The following is a 12809-nucleotide window of genomic DNA, read 5'->3' as shown; positions in this document are numbered from 1 at the left end:
ACTGTATAGAATTTAAAAACTGTCTCAGACCATCATAGTCGCCTTTACGAAAACAAAAACCCTTCCCTTTACCTCTGATGGTAGTTACCTCCTTGAGTAAATCCCACTTCAACACACCGTGATCACTGCCACCTAGTGGTTCATTTATCTGCAGATTCTTAATGCATGAAGAATCACTACTGATAATCAGATCAAGAGTATTGCTCCCTCTTGTTGCCTCACGAACATGCTGATGTAGAAAACAATCATCCAATAAAACCACAAAAGCCTTGCTAGTGTGCGAGTGACCAAACCACAAATTCCAGTCAATATCTGGGAAATTAAAATCCCCCATTATAAGACTCTCTGATTTACTGGCCCACTCTATTTCCCTGTACAATATCTTATTATACTCATCAGAGTCATTAGGCCTATAGCACACTCCTACTCTCAATTTTGATTTCCCTATGCTTATGTCACACCAAACTGACTCGACACTGCCCTGTCCATCGATGTCGACTGGCTTCACTTCCTTGGACATTATGTGTTTCTTAATTAATTCTCTGTACTCGTTCCAGCATCTCTACATCCTTCTTAAAATTAGGCCTCCAGACCTGTATACAGTACTCTAGGTGCGGTCTAACCATTGCCTTATACAAGGGAATAATCACCTCCTTATCCCTGCTAGAAAAATTCCTATATATCATTGCAATACACCATGAGCTACCCTTGCAGCCCGTCTGCACTGCTCAGAAAACTTCATATCTGCCTGCACAACCACTCCCAGGTCCCTTTCATTCTCTACCACTGTCAGTGTAGTACCACAGAGTTGATACGTTGCTCTGGGGTTGCTGTTTCTCATATGTAGTACTTTACATTTGTCAATGTTAAACTTCATTTGCCACCTCTCAGCCCATCTGCTCAACCTTTCCAAATCCTGTTGCAGTAGCATAGTGTCAGTAGTGTCCTTGACAACCCTGCCAACCTTCGTATCGTCTGCAAACTTGGACATTAAGCTTGATATACCACCATTAATATCATTTATAAATACAGAAAACAATAATGGACCTAATACTGAACCCTGAGGGACTCCACTAATACTCAAAGAGGTAACTACCATTAGGGGTAAAGGGAAGGGTTATTGCTTTCGTAAAGGCGACTACTATGGACTGAGAAAGTATTTAAATTCTATACAGTGGGACCAACTGATGATGTTACCAACAGCAGCAAATTCAAAATGGGAAGCATTCAAAGAACTTATCTTGCATCCAGTTCCTTTGTAACCACATCAAAATATTCTATCAAATTTGTCAGACAAGACTTTCCCTTAACAAACCCATGCTGTGTCTGAATTATTACTGCAGTCTTGTCTAGATGATCCTGTAATGAATCTTTAACCAGTGACTCTATTATTTTACCTGGAACAGAAGTTAAACTAACTGGTCTGTAATTACTCGTGTCACCTTTCAATCCCCCTTTGTGAATTGGGGATACATTTGCACATCTCCAGGCCGTGGGGACCTCCCCTGAGTCCAAGGATGCGCTGATAATTATGGCTAAGGGTTTGCTTAGTTGCTTTGCTGCCTCCTTTAATATAACTGGATAGATTCCATCCACCCCATCTGCCTTTCTTATGTTTAACTTCAACAACTTCTCCTCCACTTTGCTCTCAGTTATTACAAAATCATTAAGCACCCCTCTACAATTTGATAACCTTCTGCCATTTTCAAACCTTAATAACTGCTCATGTGTGAATGTAGATGCAAAATACTCATTCAGTGTTTTGCTATGTGTTTGCTATCAGTCCAACCATCGATATCAAGTGGACCAATCAGATTTACTCCCTTCCTTTTAGTGTTTATATAAGTAAAGAAATCCTTGCTGTTTTTCTTAGCATCTTTTGCCAAAGATTTTTCGTAAAATGCCTTCGCCTGCCTAACCTCTTTTGTGGCCTGATTATAGACTAGCTTATATCTTATGGCTTATACCATCTGACTTCGTTTCTGTTTTTTTTTTTTTTTTTTGCCTTACTCAGGGAGATAGCCACATCTCAGGTACTCAGGATGGCAAGTCATCGTCGTTTAGATAATTCTTCAAGCAGGTGAGCTGTTGGCCGACTTGAAGCCGGACACTCACAGGGTGAAATGACACGTTAGCTTAATATGTTACGCAGTCTCGTCTCGGCACTATGGAAGCAGTTTCAGGAGACAGGAACCATTACAAGAAGAGCTGGCCAAGGTCGCCTGATGGCAACGTCAACCAGAACAGCCTGCAATCTGGCTCTAACAGCATGAGAGAACTGTACGATGTCCTGTCGCTTGAGGTTACGGTAGGCCACAGGTGACACACTGTCCAGTTGAAAACATTTCCAACTGGACAGTGTTCCGAAGGCACAATTCAAGTGGACTCTTCAAGGAAGCCAGTGGTTTGTATCGCATTAACTTCAAACCACAAACATTCGTCGAAACAGATGCCATGAACATGTGACATTGAGCCCTGGCAAATGGGGAACAGTTCTATTCTCTGATGAGTTCCATTTTAGACTACAAACAGATTCTAGACATTATTGGAACTGGAGACAACGATCAAAGCGGGTAGCATCCCTCCAACATCAGAGAAAGGGCCACTTACAGTGCAGGTTGTGTTCTCGAGTGGGCAGAATAATGATCAATACGGCTGCACCTATCTTGATGGTTTTCATAGGGATATCATAACTGCGAGAACAGATCCTCGGACCTAATATGAGATTTTTTTTAGGGGATGGATTGGCCTAGATTTTCATTTTATGCTCAACCAAGGTATTTATATGTCCCAGATAGAGAGATTTTTCAGCTCCTCCTTTACTAAGGATATATATATTTTTTCTTTTATTTTTATTATTATTATTTTTTCCATTTGAAAAATTTGGCGTCCTGGGAAAGGGCCCTTCTAGTTCGTGCCTTAATCGGGCACTGTGCTCAAATGGTGAAAGAATATCTTGAAACTGAAAATATCCAACGACTGCCGTGGCCAGCACGATCAGCGGACTTAAATCCGAACGAACAGGTGTGGGACGGATTGCACTGCACGCCGACAGCCGTCCCTTTGGTAACTTGGTGAGCTAAGGGCTGCGCTGGTTAAAGAATGCAATTTGTTGCCACAGAATCTTATGGACACCCTTGTAGCAAGCATGGTTCATCACTGCCAGGGATCTTAAGCAGTACTGATATCATGTGACCATAATTCGAGCATCTTGTATCGACTTCAGTAATGTGACCTTTTTGTTAATTCTTATCTGCATCACGAAGTATGGAGATACAAAATCTAATAGGACGAATTGTGGCAGTACATCGAAGCTGACTGAAAATGACTGTCACCTAAAAATATAAAACTAGTACCAATAGAATTTAGTGCATCTCAAGCAGTCCAGTTGTAACCGAACAGTTCGGCGAGAACTTCATCAAGCTGAAATGTATGGCAAAGCCGCTATTGCCAAGCCACTCCATAGCATTAGTAGGCGTATGATGCAAGAAGGCAAGCATATGAAGCATCAGCCCAAAAAAAAAAAAAAAAAAAATCCCATTTCACTCATCCATTCTCTCCAAACGTTTGTCCAGTTCTTCGTTCAATTTATGAAATCCATCAACTACCACAGCAACAGATAGAAGTTTGCTCCAGAAATCAACCACCCAATGGAAAAAGGCAAGTTTCTGCACATCTATTCTAAAACTCCCCTTTCTCAATTTGAATTTATACCCACCTCAGGAGAGTGTGTTTAGTGTCAAACGGCATCAGAGGTTTCTCCCATCCGAAGAAGAGGAAGAATCCCAGCAGCGTGTGTGTGGTATGGTAGTTTATTGGTGCATTAGCTGCTATTGCTGTAGTGCGCCTATTCGAAGGAATATTAGAAAATAATTAATAATGAAGCCAATTTAAATTAATTTCAGTTCTGAAACCTATTCATAAAAGATGATACACACCAATTTGTTTTAAAAAAGCAGAAAAGTTCGTTAACATTTGCGTCCTCTCCAATGATATGATGTAGTGTCAATGGTTCTCGACGATTAGCCAGATTTTGAAATATTACAGCTCGATGTTGTTGATACTGTGAACAGTCAATCAGAATGTGTTTGACTGTTAGATGTTCTAAGCAGTGTGGACACTGAGGAAGATCATCGCCCATTAGTAGATGGAGGTGAGTCAGATGGGTGTGTCCTATTCTCATTCGTGTGAGTACCACTTCTTCCCACCGCACTGTCTGATTGCTCGAGTGCCAGAACTTTGGGTCTTGTTTCAACTGGAAAAGTTTGTTATTCGTTTGGTTATGCCATAACTCTGCCCACTGTGCATGGCATGCTGCTTGAATTAAGATATTATAATCGGGTGCTGGAATAGGGAAAGAGGTTAGATTTAAACTTGGACTTTTTGCAGATATATCGACCTTGCTACCTACGCCTGAATGTGCTGGAATTCAGCAAAACTTCACTAGATATGAGAGCAGAGGGGAAACACTGCTGCTGCTGCTTCAACAGTTGAAAGAGATTTGGAACCATCCGTATATATCGGCAAGAAGTCAGCACAGGTTTGAATATGGCTAGCATGGAGTTGTTGCACAGTCAGTGCCGGTAGACGATTCTTTCCCCATTGAAGAAAATAGGTATCACAGGTCCGTTGAGGAAAGGTGGTCCAATGTGGATGAGAGTAATTCTTTATCTGTTGCCTATTGTGGAGAGGAACATTCCAATTCGTGTGATATTTCAAGGAGCCGTAGGCCAGCTGGTCGTATTTTACTTGGTTTATTTCTGTAGGGATTGATTAGTGGCTGAATAGGATGCGAAGAGCAAGTCTGTATTTAAGTAATAACAATTTTCTACGAAGATGCAAAGGGGGGGGGGGGGGCTCATGGGCTTCAATGTATAGACTCTGAGTTGTAAATGCCCTGTATGCACCAATTGCAATCTGCAGTGCATTATGCTGAATAGGATCCAGCCAGCGTAGCACACTCCTTCGGGCAGAATCGTAAACTGGAGCATCATAATCTAAACGGGATCTAATCAGTGCTCTATATAAGAGCAGCAAAGTTGTACGATCTGCTCCCCAAGAGAGGGCAGATAAAGCTCTTAGCATGTTGATCTTATTAAGACAAGCAGTACCGAAGTTGAGCTTACTGTCCAGGATTAGTCCCAAGAATTTCATATTGCCGGTAATCGGAATGGTGGAATTTGAAATCCGAAGTTCAGGATCTGTATGCAATTTGCGTTGACTACAAAAGTGGATCGCAACTGTTTTCTGTTTGGAAAGACGATATCCATTGAGCTCAGCCCACTTTTGTACTTTATTGAGGGTCATCTGCAATTGCCTTTCGATAGTCTCATGTTCTGAGAATGGCAAGAAATAGAGAGATCGTCAGCGTAAAGGTAGGCCTCCACAGTATTTCGGAGTTCTTTTGTGATTCAATTCTAAGGGCAAACAGGGTTGCACTCAAAACTGATCCTTGCGGTACTCCTACTTCCTGCGAGAATGTAGCAGAAAGGGAATTTTGATATCTGACCTGAAAAAAAAATTAAATTATTATTATTTGATTATTTTAGGGTTGCCCATAATTAAATACATTAACCCGTATTTGTGTCTGTAAATTGCGTATGTTTGAGGGCCTCCGTAGCCGAGTGGTCAGGAGCGGGAGTGCAGTAGCACACACTCTTTGAGTAGACCGGGGTTCAAGCCCCTGACTGCTGAATACGGTCGATCTGCCAACTCGCTCTGGACAAGCGTGGCAGATTATGGTCCGTTTCCCTCAGCATGAATTGTTGAGACGGCTTCCATCCTGCAGTGGGTTGATAATGGCTGCACTTTACTTTTTTTTTTTATGGTCGATTAGCCTGTTTTGCTGGACGAAAAAACCCCAGTGACTGGGGAGAAAAACCTTGCTACCTACGCCTGAGACCGACTAACTCAGCCACGGAGTGAAAAAAGCCCATTAAAGTTCCTCGCGTCATCGACGGGATACGAACTCAGGCCTTTTCCACCCGGTGTGGGGAGGACGGTGACGAACCACTGTGCTACCGCGCAGACTTCTGACCTGGAAAGATCAGCTCATGAGGAAGTTCCTAATAAATATGGACAGGTTGCCTCGTAGACCAAGATTATATAGGTCACTGAGCATGCCATACCGCCAGGTAGTATCAAATGCCTTCTATATATCAATGGAGACCACGACAAGGTGTTCGTTTTTCACAAAGGCATTGCGAATTTCAGATTCCGCCTTGATCATCAGATCTAGGGAGGACCTGTTTTTGCGAAAACCATGTTGACAATTACTCAGTAGATGATGAGTTTCAATGATCCAGGTGAGTCGACTGTGGATCATTTTTTCAAGAATTTTACCAAGGCAACATGAAAAAGATATTGGTCTGTAACTATTAGGACTGGAGAGATCTTTTCCAGATTTCAAAAACTCCAAAACTGTAGCATGGTGCCAAGAGGTTGGATAAATATTTTCCAGGAAGATCCGGTTAAAAAAGACTAGAAGCAGTTGTAAGTTTTTGTCATCGAGATGCTGCAGCATGACATAATATATGCCATATGGCCCATAGGCACTGTTTCGTGTTGTTCTGATGGCCTGTATAAGTTCACAATATTACAGAGGTTGATTATATGGAAGTGATAGTGAGGTTCGAAAGTTGATAGGTCTCTGTTCGGTGGCGGCCTTAATTTTCTGGAATTTTGGAGTGTAGTTTGAGGCAGCCGATATTTGAGCAAAGGTTTTGCCCAAGGCATTGGCTATATCTAGAGGAGCAGAGAGTTCTTGCCCATTGCAGGAGAGAATTGGGGAAGGAACAGTTGGAAACTTCCCAGAAAGCTAATTCTTTTCCATATTAGTCTGGAGTCAGTGTTTCTGTTGATAGTTGATGCAAACCTAGTCCAAGAATCTTTCTTGGCACCCTTTTGAATGTAACACGCCTTTGCCCTTAGCTTCTTGTAGCTAATTAGATTATCTGCGGTTGGAGATCGACGGAATAAATTAAATGCTTTATTTTTTTTTCCTTCTTTGCTTTTGTGCACTCTTCGTTCCACCAGTAGTTGAAATGCCGTCGGGACGGGGGATTTGATAATGGAGTTGGTACTTAGCTGCAACTAAAAGGCGGGATGTAATATTATCAGTAACTTCATCTAGGGGCAGTAGTTGAATAGTTTTTTTGTCAAGAATGATTGCGGACTGAAATTTGGCCCAATTGGCCTTAGAGAATTTCCATTTCCGGCAGGGCTGTTGTAATGGTGGTTGTGTAGTCAACAGATTACAAACAATTGGAAAATGATCACTGCCCATGGGATCATCCAGAGCGGACCATTGCATGACTGAAAACAGTATCGGGGAGCAGATCGATAGGTCAACTGCGGAAGTCTGTCCAATAGGTAACTGTATATGTGCGTGCGGGAGTTACTATTAAGAAGTGTGAAGTTTTGTTTTTCTAGTAAAGTTTCAATCATTCGGCCATGTCTGTCTAATTTAGATGATCCCCATAGAGGATGGTGGCCATTGAAATCCCCTAGCAAGCAGACAGGGGAGGGTAGCTGTCTTAAAAGCTCTTCAAGGTCATTATAAGAGAAAGTATGATTTAATGCGATATAAACTGAAACAACAGATAAGAAGGGAGGAGGGGTTATGCTATCAATTAAGAAACACATAAAATTCAAGGAAGTGAAGCCAGTCGACATCGCTGGACAGTGCAGTGTCGACTCAGTTTGGTGTGACATAAGCATTGGGAGATCAAAATTGAGAGTACGAGTGTACTATAGGCCTAATGACTCTGATGAGTGTAATAAGATATTAGACAGGGAAATAGAGTGGGCCAGTAAATCAGAGAGTCTTATAATGGGGGATTTTAATTTCCCAGATATTGACTGGAATTTGTGGGTTGATCACTCACACACTACCAAGGCTTTTGTGGATTTATTGGATAATTGTTTTCTAAATCAACGTGTTCGGGAGGCAACTAGCGGGAGCAATACTCTTGATTTGATTATCAGTAGTGATTCTTCATGCATTAATAATCTGCAGATACAGGAACCACTAGGTGGCAGTGATCACAGTGTGCTGAAGAGGGATTTACTCAAGAAGGTAACTACCATCAGGGGTAAAGGGAAGGGTTATTGCTTTCGTAAAGGCGACTACGATGGTCTGAGACAGTATTTAAATTCTATACAGTTGGACCAACTGATGATGTTACCAACAGCAAACTCAAAATGGGAAGCATTCAAAGAACTTATCTTGGAAGCTACTAGGCTTTATATACCAACTAAGAAATATTGTTCAAGGTTCAGGCCTAAATGGATGTCAGATGAACTAATGAGATATATGGCAGAGAAGAAAAATGCATGGGATACATATAAATTAACATGTGACACAGAAGCCTATGATAGATACAAGTTGATCTGTAACCAAGTTACAAAGGAGGTTAGGCAGGCGAAGGCAGATTACGAGAGATCCTTGGCAAGGGATGCAAAGAAAAACAGCAAGGAGTTTTTTACTTATGTAAACTCTAGAAGGAAGGGGATGAATCAGATTGGTCTGCTTGATATCGATGGTTCAACTGTTCATGATCCTACTCAGGTAGCTAACAAACTAAACAATATTTTCCATCTACATTCACACATGAGGTGTTACTCAGGAAGGGGGGAATGCCATAGATGAAGTAAACACTGGCAATGAGCTAGACGATCTTGTAATGATTGAAAGTAAAGTGGAGGAGAAATTGTTGAAGATAAATACAAGAAAGGGGTGGATGGGATCTATCCAGTTATATTAAAGGAGGCAACAAAGGAAGCAAGCAATCCGTTAGCCATAATTATGAGAGCTTCCTTGGACTCAGGGGAGGTACCCACAGACTGGAGATGTGCAAATGCAACCCCAATTCACAAAGGAGGATCAAAGGCTGAAACAACTAATTATAGACTTGTTAGTCTAACTTCTGTTCCAGGAAAATTAATGGAGGCATGGTTAAAGAAGTACTGCAGGATCATCTTGCTATGATATACAGTTATAGCTCAGACACAGCATGGTTTTGTTAAGGGAAGGTCTTGCCTGACCAATTTGATTGGATACTATGATGCAGTCACAAAAGAATTGGATGCAGGGAATAACTTTGATATTATATATTTCGATCTTAGAATGGCTTTTGATACTGTTGCACATGGAAGACTGCTGCACAAATTGGAGCAGTGTGGCATTGGTGGCAAATTGTTGCTGTGGATAAGGGATGGTTGAGTGGCAGAAGACAGAGAGTGGTAATTAATGGACACTGTTCATCGTGGACTAATGTTGTTAGTGGAGTCCCTCAGGGTTCAGTGTTGAGTCCATTGTTGTTTTCTGTATTTATAAATAAAATTGATGATGGTATATCAAGCTTAATGTCCAAGTTTGCAGACGATACAAAGGTTGGCAGGCTTGGTAAGGATCCTACTGACACTATGCTGCTGCAACAGGATCTGGAAAGGTTGAGCAGATGGGCTGAGAGGTGGCAAATGAAGTTTAACATTGACAAATGTAAAGTACTACATATGGGAAACAGCAACCCCAGAGCAACGTATCAACGCTGTGGTACTACACTGACAGTGGTAGAGAATGAAAAGAACCTGGGGGTAATTGTGCAGGCAGATATGAAGTTCTCTGAGCTGACGGGCTGCAAGAGTAGCTCATGGTGTCTTATCAATGATATACAGAAATTTTTCTAGCAGGGATAGGGAGGTGATTATTCCCTTGTATAAGGCAATGGTCAGGCCGCACCTTGATTACTGTATACAGGTCTGGAGGCCTCATTTCAAGAAGGATGTAGAGCTGCTGGAACGAGTACAGAGAAGGGCAACAAGGTTAGTGAACGGAACGAAGGGTTACTCTTACGAAGAAAGGCTTAAATTTTGGAAATTACAGTGTCTGGAGACTACGCATCGGCGAGTTGATCTGATAGAGGTGTACAAAGCGTTGAATGGTTTGAGCATGCTCAATGCTGATGGGATACTGCCTCTTGCTCAGAATAATCACCCGAGAGGGCATAAATTCCAATTGTGGAAAGACAGATGTAGGATAGTTGTGTGGAAATTTGGCTTTAGCCAGCGGGTAGTTGGTTGGTGGAACAGACTTCCATCCCTTGTGGGAGTTGATAGCCTAAATAAATTTAAGGCTCAGCTGGACAGGTATTTCGAAGTAACGGAGGGGTGAAGTGGAAGGGTTTTTTTTTTTTTTTTTTTGGTTGATGCTGCGTAAGCTTGCTTTCTTGCATCATATGCCTCTATTAATGCTAATGCTAATTGTTAAAGCGATCTGAGTAATCAGACGCACAACAACGGCTTCGAAGAGCGATTTGTCTAGCCGGAATCTTTGAGCTAATCAAAATGGCTACACCACCACGAACAGAATCGGATGTTTTCCGATCTCTTCTATAGATTGAATAGTTTTTTATGGAAATGGAGGTTTGAGGAGTTGAATCCGTTTCTGGCAGGAAGAAACCAACTGGAGAGTAGCGATTAATTAAGTATTGAAAGTCGTCAATGTTGCCACGAAAGTCTGCAAAATGTAAGGCATTACTTGAATTTAGAAGCTGTACCTGACGTGGCTGTTTTATGGCATTCAGGCTTCAGTTTATCTCTTTTTGGAAAGTAAGGGCGACCGGTGTCCATCTCTTCTTCTGCAAAAATTTCCAGAATCAGATATTCCTGTTTGGATGGGTACTCTGCATCCACCAATGTGTCCTGAATAATCTTTTTTGAAGTCAAAACTAGCATTATTTGTAGTAGTGGCTTTCACTGGCGTAGATTAAGATTTTGCTGCTATTGTGAGAGGCTTATTATTATTATTTGCTTGGTCTGAGTGCTTAACGGCATGGACTGTTGCTGAGAGAGGACAACCAGAGCCCAGTGAGATTGAAGTGTTTGAAGGAACGATAACATCGGTTTGTATGGCAATGGTTTGATATTTTCTTGCAATATTGACATAGGTACGGTTAGGTGTACTGGATGCAATTAATTTTCTTGCCTCCGTGAATCACTCGGCTTCCAGCAAGACCGCACAATACCATGTGAATCCAGAAAACCCTGGGTTTCGAATGATCTTCTAGCAGTTAAATTAGGACAAAAATCTAGTGTTCTAAATTTACTCTGGGAAGTAAAGAGCAAATTGCAACATCTAGACGCACTGTGATTTTCACCCAGAGAACCTCTTAGATAAGGGGGCCCCGGAGTGACCGCATTTAATGGTTCTTCTACAAGTTTGTTTAGTGAATTGCATGTAACTAGAAGGAATGGTCAAGACACAAAATAGTAACAAACAAAACAAGGTTTATTAAACATATAAGTATACAAATGAGCACAATAGAGCTGGTACATAGTTTGAATTAAACAGTATGTGATTGTTAGGTAAATGAACTGAATACAAGCATTATCTTGCTGTTAGCAATATTATTCATGTGGCTTTTCCACTAATTCTCTAGCAAGTACAAAATGATTGGTGTTTGTCAACACACATAACTGTTCAAAATGAGAACAGGGAATTATATTAACTTAATAGTGTAATTAGTATTTTGACAACTAAATTAATAAGTCGCATTATCTATTAAAACTAAGTACTAAGAAAATGATACAACAATTATCTGGATATATATATATGTGTACATGTGAGGAAAGATGTCTTATAAATGCATTAAAACGTATGCAAATGGTAGGTTCGGCTTTTGGGTAATTTAATACAGTTTGTTCTTAAACAAGAAGGGTTGACTTACCCGAAAATATTCTGCACCGCCTAGGTGGGGGGGGGGATTATCTGGATCTGGATCAGACGTCAATATGGTTCTTTTTTCATCTTTTTCTAGTAATTATTATTTTACTTCTTCACACAATGACAAAAATCGGCCAAAACTCTCACTGCTCTCCTCTTCCTGTCATGAACCCATGAACTTATTATTCGTTCTTTCCCTCTCCAATATATACCTCCGCATCCCCTCTCTGAGCTCCCTAAGAATTGTTCTGATCTCACAAGTCAACTGTGTGTGGGGGAAATAAATGGATATTGTACCATGCACGGAGTGTCGAAGTGACAGCTAATATGTTTATAAAGGTCTCGTTACGCAAGACCTTTATGTGAGCAGGTGACGTTACTAGTATTATTACGGCGACCGCACCCATGGGGTGATTGAAAACGAAAGTAAAAGTTTAAGCTCCGTCGTAGTGACACTTAAGTATATAGGGCTGTGGCAAAAGTAAAGGGCGTCTTGAGGTACTGAATACCTCTTAAGGGAAAAAAAAAAACTAACAATGAAAATGTTTTTTCATAGATAACTAACTCTGTTTTCAACATTATATTTCACATTTTTTTCCTCCATTTTCCACTTCTCACATGTCTTAGAGTAGGCAGGATGGTTGCCTTTGCAGTTGGGGCATATCATTTCTTTCACCAAACAATCACTTTGAATGTGATCTGAGAATCCACAGTTGGGACAAACTGGGTTCCCTCTGCATGTCGTTTGAGAGTGGTGATACGTTTGGCATTTATCACATCTACACTGATTTGGTATGAAAGGATGAGTGAGGCAAAGTAGATATCCAGCTTTTACTGGTGAGGGCAGGCTTGGACTGTTAAAGGTGAGAATATTTCTGGTAGGTGTGAGAATATTGTCTCTTTTTATCATAATTCTTTTTACAGCAATTACATTTTGTTCCTGAAGCTCTTCTTTAATTTCTTCCTCCATCACATTCATCAGGTCCCAACTAGATATTACAGCCTTTGATGTATTTAAGGTTGCATGTGGAGTTACTTTCACTGGAATACCAGCGAAAGTTGTCTTTTTTTTCGTAATTTTTCA

This window comes from Mastigoproctus giganteus, chromosome 3 (genome assembly GCF_048544385.1).
Source record: "Mastigoproctus giganteus isolate SK-2022 chromosome 3, ASM4854438v1, whole genome shotgun sequence".
Classification (NCBI taxonomy): Eukaryota; Metazoa; Arthropoda; class Arachnida; order Uropygi; family Thelyphonidae; genus Mastigoproctus; species Mastigoproctus giganteus.
The sequence above is the reverse complement of the archived record's forward strand: the minus strand, read 5'-3'. Positions refer to the sequence as shown.